This window comes from Pelodiscus sinensis, chromosome 18, assembly GCF_052426305.1.
Source record: "Pelodiscus sinensis isolate ZL-2025 chromosome 18, ASM5242630v1, whole genome shotgun sequence".
Taxonomy (NCBI): Eukaryota; Metazoa; Chordata; order Testudines; family Trionychidae; genus Pelodiscus; species Pelodiscus sinensis.
In genome coordinates, this window is record NC_143069.1 from 13,668,742 (window position 1) to 13,684,300 (window position 15,559).

At 60.3% G+C, this 15,559-nt stretch overlaps 1 long non-coding RNA gene across 2 annotated transcripts in view; it reads right to left on the bottom strand.

Annotated features, from left to right (window-relative positions):
* Nucleotides 1-5,457: 5,457 nt before the first annotated feature.
* LOC149523243 (uncharacterized) overlaps nucleotides 5,458-15,559 on the bottom strand; it is a 30,484-nt gene continuing 20,382 nt past the window's right edge. For both annotated transcript variants that reach the window (XR_016347219.1, XR_016347220.1), the window contains exon 3: nucleotides 5,458-5,566. This is a non-coding gene — a long non-coding RNA (uncharacterized LOC149523243). The remainder of the gene's footprint in view (nucleotides 5,567-15,559) is intronic.

The following is a 15,559-nucleotide window of genomic DNA, read 5'->3' on the forward strand; positions in this document are numbered from 1 at the left end:
GCAAAAACAGAGGAGGGAAAAATAGGGGGTAAGGGTCAGAGAGGAAAGGGCTTGTGCTGAGGGGAGGGGGGCATGTCAGGAGATGAAAGGGGAAGGCACCAAGGGTCAGGGTGTAGGAGAGAGACAAATGCCCGGGGGCCAAGTGGAGACAATGAGGAAAAGGGCAGGAGGGGAGGTGTCAGTGAGGGGGGGGGGACAGGATGATGCTAGGAGAGGAGAGGGGAAGGGCTTTGGGGGCTAGAGGGGAGAAGAGGAGGTGCTGGGAAAAGGCTTGAAAGAAGGGGTGGGCATGAGGAAGGCAGAGATGGAGCAAGGCACGTGTAAAGGCACAGGGGCATGAGGGGAACGGGGGCAGAGGGTGGTGAGGGAGTGGGCAAAGTGGGTAGGGGCAGTGAGGGAAGGGGGAGGCACCAAGAGGGTGCAAGGGTAAGGGAAGGTGCAGGTGCCAGGGAGTCCGGGGGTGAAGCAGAAGGGCAGACACCTGCAGGGGAGGGACCAGCACCAGAGGAGAGAGGCAGGACAGGTGTGTAGAGGGAGGTGTTAGAAGAGGGGATGAGGAGGGGTAGCTCACATGGTCAGAGTGGGGCTACTGGAGGAGTGGGCACAGGGGGAGAGAGAAAGGCTGCTGGAGGGGGCAGGTCTCGGGAAGGCCGAGGGCAGTGAGAAGGGCAGGAGTCAGGACAGCAGAGGTGGGTGAGGGATTGGGGGGGCAGTAGGCACCAGGGGAGCTGATGGAGGAAGGGAAGGAGACAGGGCAGCAGAGGGGACAGGTAAGTGGTTCATAAGATATTTATGAATAACTTGGGTGCCACACTGACACATCCAAACAAGCCACAAACTCAGTACTGGTGCACAACACAAAATGTATTGTGCTCATGGGAGGAAACTCTTAGAGGGAACACTTCCCCCAGCCTCCCCACCCCCCGAGTTAATGTCTCACACATGGGTTAATGCAATTGCAGGATTGTTGCATGAGGGGGGTTTGGTGAGGGCCAAACTAATCCCTATTGGTAAGTGGATGGTGGGAAAAGTCCTTGGGGGGGGGAGGTCACATGACACCTTTTATTTCTGGTCATGTGTCCATATTGCCCTAAAAGTGTTACCTCCAGAGGCTTGGTAATGCGGGTCAGGGGGCGTGGCTAATGGGGGTCAGGGGGCGTGGCTAATGGGGGTCAGGGGCGTGGCTAACGGGGGTCAAGGGGGTCAAAGAGTACATTTAAAAACATTCTTTGGGTGCACACCCTAATGAAATGTGCTGCGCACGCCTATGGGCAGAGAGCAGATCCAGTCCTGGGAGCAGGGCTGCAGCCACAGAGTTATAGACGCCGCCCAGAGAGCAGATCCGCATGCTGGGAGCAGGCCTGCAGCTGTAACCCACCCCCCTGATGTGGGTCACTATCCTATGGAGTGGCACTGAGACCACGTCCAGCAAGCAATTATTACAAGGGAGCTCTTCAGCCTACGCTGAGAGGCAACTGACTTATAACTCAAGCTGTAGCAGCTCCTGCCCTAAGCTCCAACAGTCCCAGGTTCTAATCCACCTGGTGGCAGTTGCACAGCCATGGAAGCAGAGGGGCATAGGGAACCCTCTGTACAGGACCCCCCCCCCCACACACACACACCCTTGCTTCCTGGAATCAGCCACCTAGGTGAATAAAGCTGGAAACCCCCATGCCTATAGCTGTGCGCCTTTGCTTTCAATTGCTACAGCCATTCTAAAGTGCCCAGATCTCACAACTAAAAAGAAGATGTCCCAATGAGCTGCTAAGCTGTGCTGCCTGCCTCGGACAAGTAGCTCCAAGAAGAGTGAGTGCTGTAACTCTGGAGCCTAATGATGGTGGTGTCCTCCAGCCATTTTCAGATTATTACAGCTGCCTCCCTGTGAACCAGGTGCCAGCTGGCCATGGGGTCCATGGGGTCCCATAGACCTGGCTTGTGCAGCCTAACCTGATAACCAAGCAGCCCATCCATTACTAGCCAGCCGATTACCTTGGACATGGGAGACCATCGCACTCGTAATTCCTGGGGCCTTCACGCACTGACAGGGTTTGACTCGATCGGCCAGCTAGGGAGAAAGAAATAAACAGAAGGCAGAGGAGTCACCAAGAGATCAGAAGACCAGCATGATGCCTTACAGGCCATTCAGCTGTGAAGAGTCACCAAGACAGGGCAGGTGATGCTAACCTGAGTTAGTCCATTAGCTGCGGCGAGGCTGGGCCATGAGAGGAGAGACAGGCAGTAAAACTGCAGCTGTCAGACCACAAGGAGGACACGGAGGTTTCGAACCAGCTCAGAGAACAGGGCTGGGTAAGATGCAACCCACCTAACACTGTGATCTGGCCACTTTGTGTTTAGATCCTGCTGCCCATGCCGCCGAATTCTAAGTGGTGACTCAGGCAGCGGGATCCGATTTTAAATGATTCACGGCTCATGGTTACGGCAGGGGCAGGAGCCACGAGCCCTTTAAAAAGCTGCAGCCACGCTGGACAGCTGCCAGTAGTGGCAAAGCTGTGAGCTCTTTTCTGTGCTTTTAATTGAAAGCCTCAGCCACGGAGAACTCTGAGGGTGGGCTAGTCCACAACACCGCCCCTTCTGCCTCAGGCTCCGCCCCTTCTGTGGGTGGAGCCGGCCTATGACCCCATACCAAAATCCATTAAGTGGCCCCCTTCTGAAAATTATCGCCCAGCCCTGTCACAGAATCATAGAAAAGTCTGAGTGGAAGGACCATGATAGGTCCAGTGTTTCGCAAACTTTTTTTATAATGTACCCCCTTTAAAAAAAAATGTGTAAGTACCCCCAGTACCTACAGTTTTCAGACACACACAATTTTTTTCTACCGTTGCAACACATTTGTTTAAACAACTGCATCGTAGCCGGGCGGGCGATGGCATTTTTGGGTGTAAAAGGTACAAAAAGAATAAAGCGCTGTCAAACTGAAAACTAAAATTAAGTTTTCTCCAAATTTCAGTTGTGTTGACGTGTCCCCCAGACATCTCTTGAGTACCTTTAAGGGGACTCGTACCACTGGTCGAGAAGCACTGATCTAGTCCACCCCTGCACCGAGACAGGACCAAGCATGTTTGTCTCACCTCTTGGCTCCTAGGACACGGCTTGAACTAACGCACTTGGAAAGACATTATCGTATATACGCCCAAAGTGCTTCGTCTCAGGGTATTACCATAAAATCTAACTGACCAAACTCTGACCTTTCATTTCCCTGTCACTTGGCCAGCCACAGCCTCACAAGCCTTCGGCATCGATCTCAAAGCCTTCGTCACGCTTTTACACAGCTGTGCTGACACGCTTGTGAGCCAGGCACACTTGTGCGACACGTCCCAAAGCACTTGCTCCAGGGCATTACATCGCACTTGCCTGCCTTTGATGGACAGGGAAAGGGAGACCTGAAAGGCCTCTCCAAGGTCACCAGCGCGGGAGTGAGCGCAGAATTGAGGAGCAAGGGTCTAACACACAACTCTGTGCCTTAGTCACTAGGTGGCATTAGATTAGAGCCCGGGAGTTCTTACACCCAACCCCCTGCCCCCTCCACTAGGCCATGCTGCTGGCCTCCCGCCTCTCCCCCAGGGCTTGGAGACAGACGGGAGGCTGGAGCCAGCCTGCGCAGAAGGGGCTGTAACGCTTACAGCACGTTCATGACACTGCCCCTGCGCAGCCCCTCTCAGATCCACACTTGGAACCCACAAGAAACACCCCAAGAGCGGAGATGAAACCGCCACTCACCTGCCACCCAGCTTCCAGGAAGGGCAAAGCAAAAGCGGAGCTCGCGGATTCCAGCCCAGCCTGGCACCTGCTTCCTGAACTTTGGCCCCTTTCCTCCAAGATAGCAGGAGGCTGCTCTGGGCCTTTTGTGCCCACGACGGGGCAGAAAAGCAAACTCAGCTGTTGGTTCCATCTTGCGGGCAGAGCCCCGGCAGACAGTGGCAGGCGGGGGTATCGACTGACCCTCCAACCCAGGATATTCCCCCCACACCTGGATTCGCTTCCTAGTCATCCCCATCTCCCTGCACGATCCTTGTTTCTCATCCCGCCGGTCCGAGAAATTGTCAGAGCAGGTTGATCCCGACCTTGCCAAGGGCTTAGGTTACATCACAAGGCTTTGCCGCCACAGCTGGCTTGGCTTGGGTGTGTGGCAAAAGCCCCCCCCCCGCCCCCTCCCCCCGCTGGCACAGCTATTCTGGCAAAGCCGCCAGGGCAAATGGCAACTCTGCCGAAAAGCATCTGATGGCTTTAAGCTCCCTGCGAGCTGTTCTCATCGCTCAGCCATCACCACCACTGCCCTGCCTCTGTCCTGCTCCTCATCCCCGCCCCCACTCCTATCCCCTGCTCTCCTCCATCTCCTCCCCCTTCCCTTCTCCTGCCCCTCCCCATTTCCACCTGCCCTGCCCATCCCCGTCCTCTCCCTCCCCCCGTCTGTCCCCCTCTTATGTGAGGGCTTTGCTGGAAACGCCCCCCCCCCCCCCAAGCCAGGGAGATCTCCCCTCCGGGAACAATTCAGCCCCCCCCATCTCGCTCCCTCCACTCCACAGTATTTCCTCCATTCCCCACAGTTGAAAATTGAGCTCCCCCATCCCCTCAGGTGACAGTCGGGCTCCCCCATACGCAGCTGCCTAGGTAGGCACCTCCGCAGCCAGAGCCTGCCCCTGGCGCCCACGTCCCCTCCCCGACTGCCTGTCCCAGGCGACCACCTGAACCTGCGTCCCCCATTCCCTCAGATCACAGCTCCCTCCCTGACCCTGCACCCCCCGACACCCCTCCCCCAGGCCAGACTCCTCTCTGGCACCCGCACCCCCTCCCCCAAACCCTCTGCTCCCCCTTCACCCAGGTCACAGCTCCCTCCCTGACCCTGCACCCCCCCGACACCCCTCCCCCAGGCCAGACTCCCCTCTGGCACCCGCACCCCCTCCCCCAAACCTTCTGCTCCCCCTTCACCCAGGTCACAGCTCCCTCCCTGACCCTGCACCCCTCTAGAGCCCCTCCCCCAGGCCAGACTCCTCTCTGGCACCCGCACCCCCTCCCCCAAACCCTCTGCTCCCCCTTCACCCAGGTCACAGCTCCCTCCCTGACCCTGCAACCCCCCGACACCCCTCCCCCAGGCCAGACTCCTCTCTGGCACCCGCACCCCCTCCCCCAAACCTTCTGCTCCCCCTTCACCCAGGTCACAGCTCCCTCCCTGACCCTGCACCCCTCTAGAGCCCCTCCCCCAGGCCAGAGTCCTCTCCTGCGCCCATACCCCCTCCTGGACCCTGCACCCCTATCCACCGCCCCAGATCATACCCCCCCCCCTGCACCCAGGCTCCACCCCTAAGCTCCCTTCTGCACCCAACCGCCCCGTCCCAGACCCCAAAGCCCTCGGTAGAAATGTGGCCCTTGATCAGTTGCCAAAATGGCCCCCCCATTACAAATTATTGACCAAGCCTGATCCAAATGTTTTTTGAAACATTGTTTAATGAGAATGTAAATACAATTCAATACAATTGGGAGGGTTGGGGGGAGGGGGACGCAGCTGCTGGCTCCTCAGCTCTTGCTGCTCTCACTGGGTGTCTTCCTGCTGCAAGGGAAGCAGAATCCGTCACATTCATCCCTGGGGACTCAGGGGAACTGGCCCCCCAGCATTTCCACCCTCCTCCCCCTGCTCTCTGGTCACCCCCCGTCAGGCCCGCAGGGTGAGCTCCTGACCCCCCAGAGCTCCTGACACCTCGGCCCCCTCCCGCCTCCTAGGACAGTTTCTGTGTTCAGAGCCTCCCCCACCCCCAGGGACGCTCGCAGGGGCAGGAGGGCTTCTGCCAGCAGGGACGTGGGGTGGGGGCAGCCTGAGGAAAGGGGCGGGGGACTCCCTGAGGGGATGGGAAGGAGACCCTGGCCCTGCCCCACTCTCCTGATCTGCTCCGGCTGCTCACCATGTATTCCAGGAGCTGATGGGCCTGCCCATGCAGAGCGTGGGCCAGGACCAGCCCGGCCTGGCTGGGGCGCCGCAGGGGGGAGCGGGCAGCGAGCAGAGCCTTGTCCAAAAAGCAATTCTCCTGCTCTGGTGTAAAGAGCTGCCCAAAGACCTGGAATCAAGAGCACAGGAGGTTTCAGCTGACGGCCCAGAGCCCGGCCCCAACTCCTGGGGCTAAAACAGCTTCCTCCTCCCCCAAACTCCCTTCCAGACCCTGCACCCAGACGCTCTCCTCACCCGGCACCCCAACCCCTGCCCCAGGTCACAGCTTCCTCCTGCCCCCAAGACCCTCCTACCCCCACGAGGGCCCCAGCCAGCCCCACCCCCGAGCCCTGCCCTGCCCTGGCAGCGCGTCCTTACCTCTCCCACCCTCACGCTGTTGCTGTGAGCCAGGACCCATCTTTCTTTGTAGTAGTGTCTGCACCACAGGTCCTCTGCCTGGTGGATGTTGAGGCCTGCAAGAGACACAACAGGGTCATTCTGCTGGCAGGTCTGAGCCCTTCCCCTCCCACGGGTCCCTGCAGGCATCCCTGGGCAAATGGAGGGGCACAGGGGGCAGAAGGGGAAGACAGAGGGACGCATCCCCCCTTGGGCCAGTCTGGGGGGAAAGGGCTGGGTCCCCTCCCCCCGCCGCCGGCACCCTCAGGGTGTCCCTGGGGCCCAGGTCCCGGCTGGGTTCCTTACCCCTGTGGTGCAGGAGGAGTTGATACAGGCTGTGCACCCCCTCCCGGGCCAGCCGGCTGACGTCTTCGGATGGGTCCGAAATAAAAAGGCCCAGCTGGGCCACGTGGTGACCCATCCTCGGCCAGTCGGCGGAGTTCTGAGGGGAGAGAAGAGGGGGGGTCCCTCAGCATCCTGGGGCTGCACGTCCCATGCAAACGGCTGCCGAGGCGGGTCTGAGCTCGGGGGACGGACAGAGACACCTCCCGGGGCGGGGCGGGGCCGGCCTTGCGAGGAGACAACCCAGAGCAATGGCCCCGACTGAAGGGTCACTCCGGGGGTGGAACAAGGGGATCCACTGACGGCCACTCCCCAGTCCCCAGGCCCAGTCCCTCAAGAGCCCCCCTGAAGGGCCCAGGGTCGCCCCTCCCCGGGGAAAGGAGAACGCGGCCCATTCCCGGCCCATTCCCGGCCCTGCCTCTGCCTCCCGGGGACGCTCCCAGCCCCGCGCCCTGCAGCCCCAGACCCCCCGGCTCCGAGGTCACTTACGTCAAACCCCGGGAGGGTGGTGGCGACTCCCAGCAGGGCCGTGGTGCTGCCAAGGGCCCTGGCTCGCTCCTGGGGCAGGCGGGACTCCAGCCACGGGCTCAGGTGCTGGGGGGGAAAGAGGCAGGTCAGGACCCGTAGGGAGGTGCCGGTTCTGGGCAGAGCCTGGGGCTCCTCTCGGACTGTGCCCCCCCCAGCCACTGACACTGCTCCTCTCTCGGCCCCCCGAGGAAGCAGGGACAATGGCCCCGTCCCCCCCACGGGGCTCACCTCCATTATGAGCTGCAGCCGGGCGGTGTCTGGGGACTCGGCGAGGAGGCTCGCCAGTAGGGCCTGGAGGTCGTAGGGAAGGGCCCGGATGAACTGCTGCAAGACAAGGGGGAGCCCTGGGTCAGAGGGGGGTTGGGGAATCCAGGCCACCCGCTGGCTCCGGGGTCCAGCCTAGAGCAGGGTCTGAGCCGCCTCGCAGAGCAGGGAGGAGCCCAGGCTGGGCATGGAAGGGACGGGCCCCCCGGGAGAGCAACGGGAACCCTGGAGGGAAGGATCCAAACCTGCAGCTTCTTCCCTCCCTCTGCCCCCCCCCCCTCCTCTCTGGAGCTCCAGCCCAGCCCGGGAGCAGGGCCCGGAGGGACGTACCTGTGTGTGGATGGGCTCCTGCTGCCAGTCCCCAGACACAGTCTGTCCTACGGCCGCCGTCAGCAGGGGCTCAGGAGCTGGGCCCGCAGGGGAGGCTGCAAGGTGCTGGCAGGAGAGAGGGGCAGAGACTGTTAATTCAGCAGCAGGAGACAGAGACTTTCCCACTCCCTGGCCAGGGGATCTGCTCTGGGGGGAGTCGGCGGGGGGGGGTGTCGGTACCTGAGGCTGCAGGCGGCGTTGAGGCAGTCGGCCAAGACCAGCGGGGGGGGCGAGTCCTCCATGATCTCCTGTGAGACCCAAGGAGACAAAGGGGCGTGTGAGGCTGGGCCCCCAAGAGATGCTCACGCGGCCAGCGCCCCCACCCAGCAGGATCCAACCCCACTGCCTCCCGCTGCCCTGTAGCCCCCCTGCCCGACACAGGGCCCCTCCCAGCACCCCCCTCCCAAACCGGGACCAGCTCAATCCTTGTCCCCAGGCCGTCTCCTGCCCCTCCCTGCCCTGGTGACCAGCCTCTGAACCTCCTCATCCCTGCTCCCCAGGCGCATCCCCAGCAGCCCGCTCGGCTCCCTTCCAGCCCCCCATGGCCCGGGGAGACCCCTCCCTGTCCCGAATCCCCCTTCCTGTCCGGCACCCCACACCTGCCCCATTTCTGTGTCCCTCCCTCCTCCAGCATCCCCACCCACCCTCCCCATGTCCACCTCCAGCCCTCCTGGCTCCACCCATCCCGTTTCCAGCACCCCCACCCGCCGCCATGGCCCAGGCAGACCCGCGTCCACCCCACGTATCCCCTTCCCTCCTCCCGGCCGCCGCGACTCGCTTACAATGATCCTGGCCATCACGGTGTCTTTGCAGCAGCGCGGCACCAGGGTGTCCTCGCCCCTTTGGAGGGCGGCGAGGCAGGCGGGGGTGACGGCCAGAAGGAACCGCTGCAGGGCGGCTGGGCTCTGCACCCCAGAGAGAGTCTATGAGCCTGGGGCCTGCCTGCCCCCCACGGACAGCTGCAGGGCTCAGGTCTCCCAGGAGTGGAGGTGGGAGCTGCTGGTTGTCCAAGCACCCACACTCCCCCCCCCAACTGCTGCCTCAGGCTTGTGGGGGCCCAGCTGGTGCATGACAAGAGCCCCCAGCTTGGGGGGCCCAGGTCATGCAGGAGAAGGGGCCCCAGGGGGATCCCCAGGGACAAGCCCCTCCCGGAGGGGGGGACGTGCTGGGAAGGGGCCGGACAATCTCGGGTCCCCCCCGTGTGGAGAAGGTTCCTACCGTGTCCCGGGTGTGGAGCTGCTCTTCGATGTCGTAGATGGCCCCTTCCTCCACCCGGGAGTCCACCCGCTCCTGGCAGAGCTCCGCCGAGGCGCAGGGGGGCTCTGTGCGGGAGGGAAGGGACCAGGGTGACTCCAGCGGCCAGCAGGGGTCACGCGCCCCCATGTCAGGGACCCAGGGCAGGTTGGGCCCCACACGCCCCTCGCAGGGACCCATCCCCCTTCCACCCTCACATCTGCCAACGCCCTCAGCAGAGCCCCCACCAGGAACAAGAGAGCCAAGCAGCCCCCGCCCCCATCCATTGGCCTGGCTGCAGGGCAGACACTGGGGCTGCCCCCCCCCCCGGGTACTGGGTGAGCCCCTGGGCCCAGCGTGTTCACGGCCCCTCACCTGGGTCTGAGCGGCTACGGGAGGTGGCCCGGCTGCAGCTGGAGGCCCAGGCGCTGCTGCTGACGGACTTGGACCCACAGCTGCAGGGGCTGGTGCGGGGAGCGACGGGCTGGGGGCTCCCGGAGACTGGCAGGTCCCCGGGGGCCGGGCAGGGCGATGCCCCCTGGTGGTAATGGGGGCTGGGCTCCCGGGGCAGGTGTTTCTCTCCACAGAGGAGGCCCCGGAGCCACCCTACCCGGCTCCCCCGCTGGGCTGGGTCCCGCCTGCCCAGCCGCCTCTGGAGCCAGGTCCGGGGGGGCCTGGCCGGTGGGCGAGTCGCCCCGAGCTGGTGGGATCCAGTTTCCCCGCCCGCGGGGACGGAGAAGCTGCTCCCCACCGGCCCTGGGGCCATCTTCAGGGCTTTCTTGAACCACAGCCGAAAACGTTTGGCCATGCTGGAAATGAGGGGAGCAAAGGGGAGCTTGGGGCGCAGCCTGCAGAGCGAAATCCAGGGGTTCCAGCTCCCCAGAGCGACTGCCCCCAGCCCCCAAATGGCCCCTTGCTTATCGGTTCGGTCTTGCACAGGCACTGCAAGGACCTGAGGGTATGTCTACACTACCCCGCTAGTTCGAACTAGGAGGGTAATGTAGGCATACCGCACTTGCAAATGAAGCCCGGGCTTCATTTGCATAAGCGGGGAGCCGCCATTTTTAAAACCCCGCTCGTTCGAACCCCGTGCAGCGCGGCTACACGGGGCACGAACTAGGTAGTTCGAACTAAGCTTCCTAGTTCCTAGTTCAGATTCAGAGGAATCACCTTCTGGCCCTTGACCGAGGGCTGGGCCTGCCTGGAACCCAGCCGGCCCCGGGCGGGATCCAACCCCTGGGGGCTCTTACCTTCGTCACAAAGGTGTCGGGATGTGGAACTCACAGAACGCGAATGAACCGTGAGGAGGAGACGCACCAGAGCTAAAGCAACCGGGGGTCTCCAAAGTCCCCTGGGCCCGCCCCCAGCTTTTATCAGCCTGAGATGTGGGTCCCTCTGTGAGGTCACCACCTCCCCACCTGCTCTTTGCCTTATATGCTGAGGGCTGCCCAAAGCCCCTGTGAGGTCACCGCCCCCCCCCCCACCCTGCCAGGCAAATGTCCTGCCTCTGGCCACCCCCCTGGGAAGTTTGAGCCATTACTAGGGGTCCCTCCCCCTCCCTCATAGGCTGCTCCCTGCCCTACACTGCAGGCTTCTTGCACAAGAGCTGTTTCACGCCGGAGTTCTTGCGCAAAAGGTCTCGTGCAAGAGTGCCTCCACCCTGCCATGGGCTTTTGCACAAGAGCGTCCATGGCAGTGTGAACGCTCTCTTGTGCAAGAAAGCTCTGATGGTCATTTTAGCCATAAAAGTGTCTTGCTCAAGAAGCCCCTGGTGCCCGTCCACGCTGCCTTCTTGCACAACAGCTCTTGCACAAAGGGGGCTTAGTCATCGTCGGGAGAGGAATAACTCCTGTGCAAGGAGCCCTGTTCTCTGATGCTTTACTGCAAATTTACTTCTGCAAGAACACACGTAGAGTGTAGACGCGCCACAAGTTTTTTCGCAAGAACACACAAAAACAAGCCATGTGGATGTTTTCTTTTTAGGCAAAAGCCCCTTTTTGCACAAGATCGGTCGGCCTTTTTGCAGGCATAGGGATCTTGTGGGAAAAGGGGGTTTTTTGCACAAAAAGTAAACATCCACACGGCTCGGTTTTGCGCACAAACCCCGAGCACAAAAACGGATCGGCAGAAAATATTCAAATGAGCAGCATCTCATTCCCAGACGCGCCTGTGCAGGCAGTTCTGTGCCCTTTTCACCCCCACCTGCTTGGGTTACCAGATGGTTTAAAAAAAATACCGAACAGCAGGGGCCGGGGGGGGGGGGGCGTGACTGGCTGGAAGAGAGGGGGTGGGGGGGAACCGGCCGCCGGGAAGCAGGGCTGGCTGGGAGGGGGCTGGAGGGAGCGGGGCTGGCCGGGGGCAACCAGCCGTCGGGAAGCGGGTCTAGTTGGGTTGAGGACCAAGAGGTGGGGGAACCGGCCGGCAGCGCTGCAGAGATGTACCAGAGCCTGGGTCGGATTCATCTTTGGTGGGCCCTGGCTCCTAGACCATAGACACACTCCCCCCCCCACCCCCCCACCCCCCCCGGAGGCCCTAGGGAAAATGGCACCCCGGCCCTGTGGACATGGTGCCCTCTCTGTTTCCCTTGGCCCCGTAGGCACTAAGCTCCACTCCTGCCGCCCAACTCCTACAAGGCCCGACGGATTTCTCTGTGGCCCCCGACCCAAAAAAGGATCCCCCCAGCCCTGTGTTAGGGGATACGAGGGAGTCTGGCTGGGACGTAAGTGCAAATAACTCTGCTCTTAGCAGCTCTGAACCGATGGGCTCTGCCCTGTGCCCCAACCAAGAACCCTAACATAAGAACGGCAGTACTGGGTAGCCTGTCTGCTGACAGTGGCCAGCACCAGGTGCCCCAAAGAGGGTTGACCAAAGACAATGATCAAGCGATTTGTCTCCTGCCATCCTTCTCCAGCCTTCCACAAACAGAGGCCAGGGACACTATTTCTATCTCCTGGCTAATGGCCTTTTATGGACCTAACCTCCGTGAAATTATCTAGCTTCTCTTTAAATCCTGTTATAGTCCTAGCCTTCACAGTCTCCTCTGGCAAGGAGTTCCACAGGTTGACTACACGCTGTGTGAAGAAGAACTTTCTTTTATTAGTTTTAAACCTGCTACCCATTAACTTCATTTGGTGTCCTCTAGTTCTTCTATTATGGGAACTAATAAATCACTTTTCTTGATTCACCCTCTCCACACCACTCATGTTTTTATAGACCTCTCTCATATCCCCCCTCAGTCTTCTCTTTTCTAAACTGAAAAGTCCCATCGCTTTAACCTCTCTTCATATGGGACCCGTTTCAAACCCCTAATCATGTTAGTTGCCCTTTTCTGAACCCTTTCCAAGGCCAAAATATCTGTTTTGAGGTGAGGAGACCACAGCTGTACACAGTATTCAAGATGTTGGTGTCCCATAGTTTTATACAGGGGCACCCTGAGTTACCAAACCACATGGCAGTGCCCATTAAAAACCCACCAGGACTTACCCAGCGTTTATATGCAGAGGTCCCGCACCAGCAGCGGTCTGCACTGGACAGGAAACCATCCGCCCAGCACGCGCGGGAAATCACAGGAACCCAGCCTGGACGGTCCGATGCCCCAGCCCTGACAGAAGAAAATCAAGGTGTGCTTGAAGTGCCACGCCCACCATCCCTTGGTCCCCTGGGGCATTCGTCACATCCTGCTGGGTGAAAGGGCCGGTCACAGCTCCAGGGTCTGTCACACTTCAGGGCCTTTGCCAGCTCCTATTCACCGGGGTCAGGCAGATAATCGCCCCGAGCTTTCCCAGCACTTTTCAGCATCAGCTCTCAAAGGGGGGCAGCGTGACCCCCATGGGAGCAGGGGAATGTCAAAGAAGGAATGGGGCGGGGCGGGGCAGGCAGCCAACGGCTTCTCCTAATTCAGTGGTCCCCAACCATTTGAGGTTTCCCGGCGCCAAGGGGCGTGGCATTTTGCCCGCAGGGCGCCCTGGCGCGGGGACCCCCATTGTGCACCTGGGGGCGGGGACCCCCCCATAGCCACATTGCCAGGCGGGGGCCCCCCATAGCCACATTCCCAGGGCCGCCCCCCCCCCACAAGCACCGCGCGCCCAGGGCCGGGCCCCCCGCCAAGCGCCGCGCGCCCGGGACCGGCGCTCTCCCCACAAGCACCGCACGCCCAGGGCCGGGCCCCCCGCCAAGCACCGCGTGCCCGGGGCCAGCGCACCCTGCAAGTGCCGCGCGCCCGGGGCCTGCGCTCCCCCCATGCGCTACGTGGCCAAAGCGCGGCAGCCAATCTGCGGCGCCCCCGGGGCCGGCGCTCACCATGCACCATGCGCCCGGGGCCAGCTCCGGCACCGCACATGCGCCACGTGCCCGGGGCCAGGCCAGCCCTGAGCAATTGGCGGGCGCATACAAATGCGGGCACCGTGTTGGGGACCACTGTCCTAATGTTAGCAGTGGGGACACCAAGTTCGGAAGTGAATGGTTAACCAGTAAGCCGGTTATGGATAACCAGAGGGGGCTGGAGCAGCCCTCCACCAGCCATAGGCACAGGGCACTCTGGCACGCCACGGGTAGGGTTGCTCAGCAGTCACAGCAGTGTGCCACGGGGGTAGGTGTTGGGGCTGCTCCAAGGCCATCTTTAACACGTTCTACGTGTCCCATTTAATCGGTTAACTGGTTCAACATATTGTTTAACTGGTTTTAGCTAATTAAATGAGATTTTACATCCCTGGCACCAAGGTGGCTAAAAGTAGGGTTGAACTGGGACTAGAAATTCCAGGATTTTGACTTTTTTTTCTGATCTCACACAGTTCTGCAAATAAATGCACATTTTGTTTAGATTTTAACTATTTTTAAATGTATTACGGTGGATTACGGAAGATAAACTTTAAAGAGACCAAACAAAGAGTCATTTCAGGAATGGAAAACTACATTTTAATGTTCTGAAATGGTGGAGTTTTCCCCTTCCAAACAAAAGGTCACTAAAATCAGCGTTTTCCAATGGAAAAACACCCCCTCTGAAAACTTCCTTCCAGCTCTAGTTAAAACGGACGTATTTTGAAGTGTATAATCAACCTCTGGAACTCACTGCAAAAGGATATTAATGATGGCGAAGGAAAGGGGAGGGAATCATAGAATCATAGAGCTGTAAGAGACCTCAGAAGGTCATCAAATCCAGCCCCCTGCTCTAGGCAGGACCAATCCCAACTAAATCAACCCGGCCAGGGCTTTGTCAAGCTGAGACTTAAACACCCGCTGTGTACAGCCTGTCTGATCCCTTCTGGGGAAGCATGGGTGGGAAGAAAGAATTAGACAGGGTTAGACAAACCCGTAGGTCTTGGTTGACTTTGTCCTGCTTCAGGGCAGGGCGCTAAACTTGGGGACTGCTCTAGTCAGACCAACATTTCAATCAATCTTGTCAAGAAACAGGCAAAAAAAAACCCCAACCCAAAGCAGGGAGAAACACGTTGCTTGGTTTGTAAACACAGACACAGAGAACAGCTCCTTCCGCTGGGGGGGGTGGGAATAAAGAAAATAATCCCTCGCCCCCTCTCCTTCCTATTTGGTCCTAAAGGATGAAGATTTGTGCAGGCTGCGGGGGCAGGACTGATACTCAGGGAATGGGAGCATGGGGGAGAAGGGGGCAGCTTGCTTACAATCCAGGGGCAACCCCGTGTCTCGGGGCTGGCCCAGCAGAGGCGGGATTTCTGCAGCGCAGGGGGACACGAGGTGAAACAAGCAGCGACTCGGCCGATTGGGGCTTGTTATTGTAGGGTCGCATTGAAGCAGACACTGGCACCAGCGTCGCCTCCAAGAGCGAGGGGAGCGCGTGGCCTGGTAACCCCGGACGGACCCGGACCTGGACCCCCCTGCGCTGGGGGGCCAGGAGTCACCGCCCCCCGCCCCTCACCTCCGCCTCCTGCCTGCTCGCAGCTCCCGGGCCCGCGGCAGCAGCTGTGCCAGCCGGCTCCGAATGTTGAAACACCAGCAACATTAGCCCTCGCTTTCCATTGGCTGGAGGGCCCCAGGGGCGGGTGCAGGAAAGGGGAAGCTCCGCCCTTCGAGGGCCACGTGGGCCGGCAGTGGAAGTTGCAAGTCAGCTGGAGGAGAGAGGGGCCCGGCCCGGCCTGCGCACGTGGCTTTCACCGCAGCGCTCACCTGCCCTCACGCCCCACGCTCCTGCTTTTCCCTCCCTGCGTTGTTCGACCCAACCCTCACCCAGGCATCCACCCAGTTCACCCCGATTCTCACCCCTTTTTAAACTTGTTCCTAAGAAACCCCGATCGGTTCCTGGGAAATTCCCAACAACTCTTATCAGTGGTGCCTGTTACATACCAGCTGGGTTTTCCCTGTGATATTTACATACCCCCTGCCTCCTTTTTTCGCCCCTCCCATTTTTTCCTCCCCTGTTCATTTTGGTTCTGGACATACAACACTCCAGTCGTCTGAAGAAGTGGGCTATGCCCAGGAAAGCTCATGATCCCATCGACACGGTTTGTTAATCTTTAA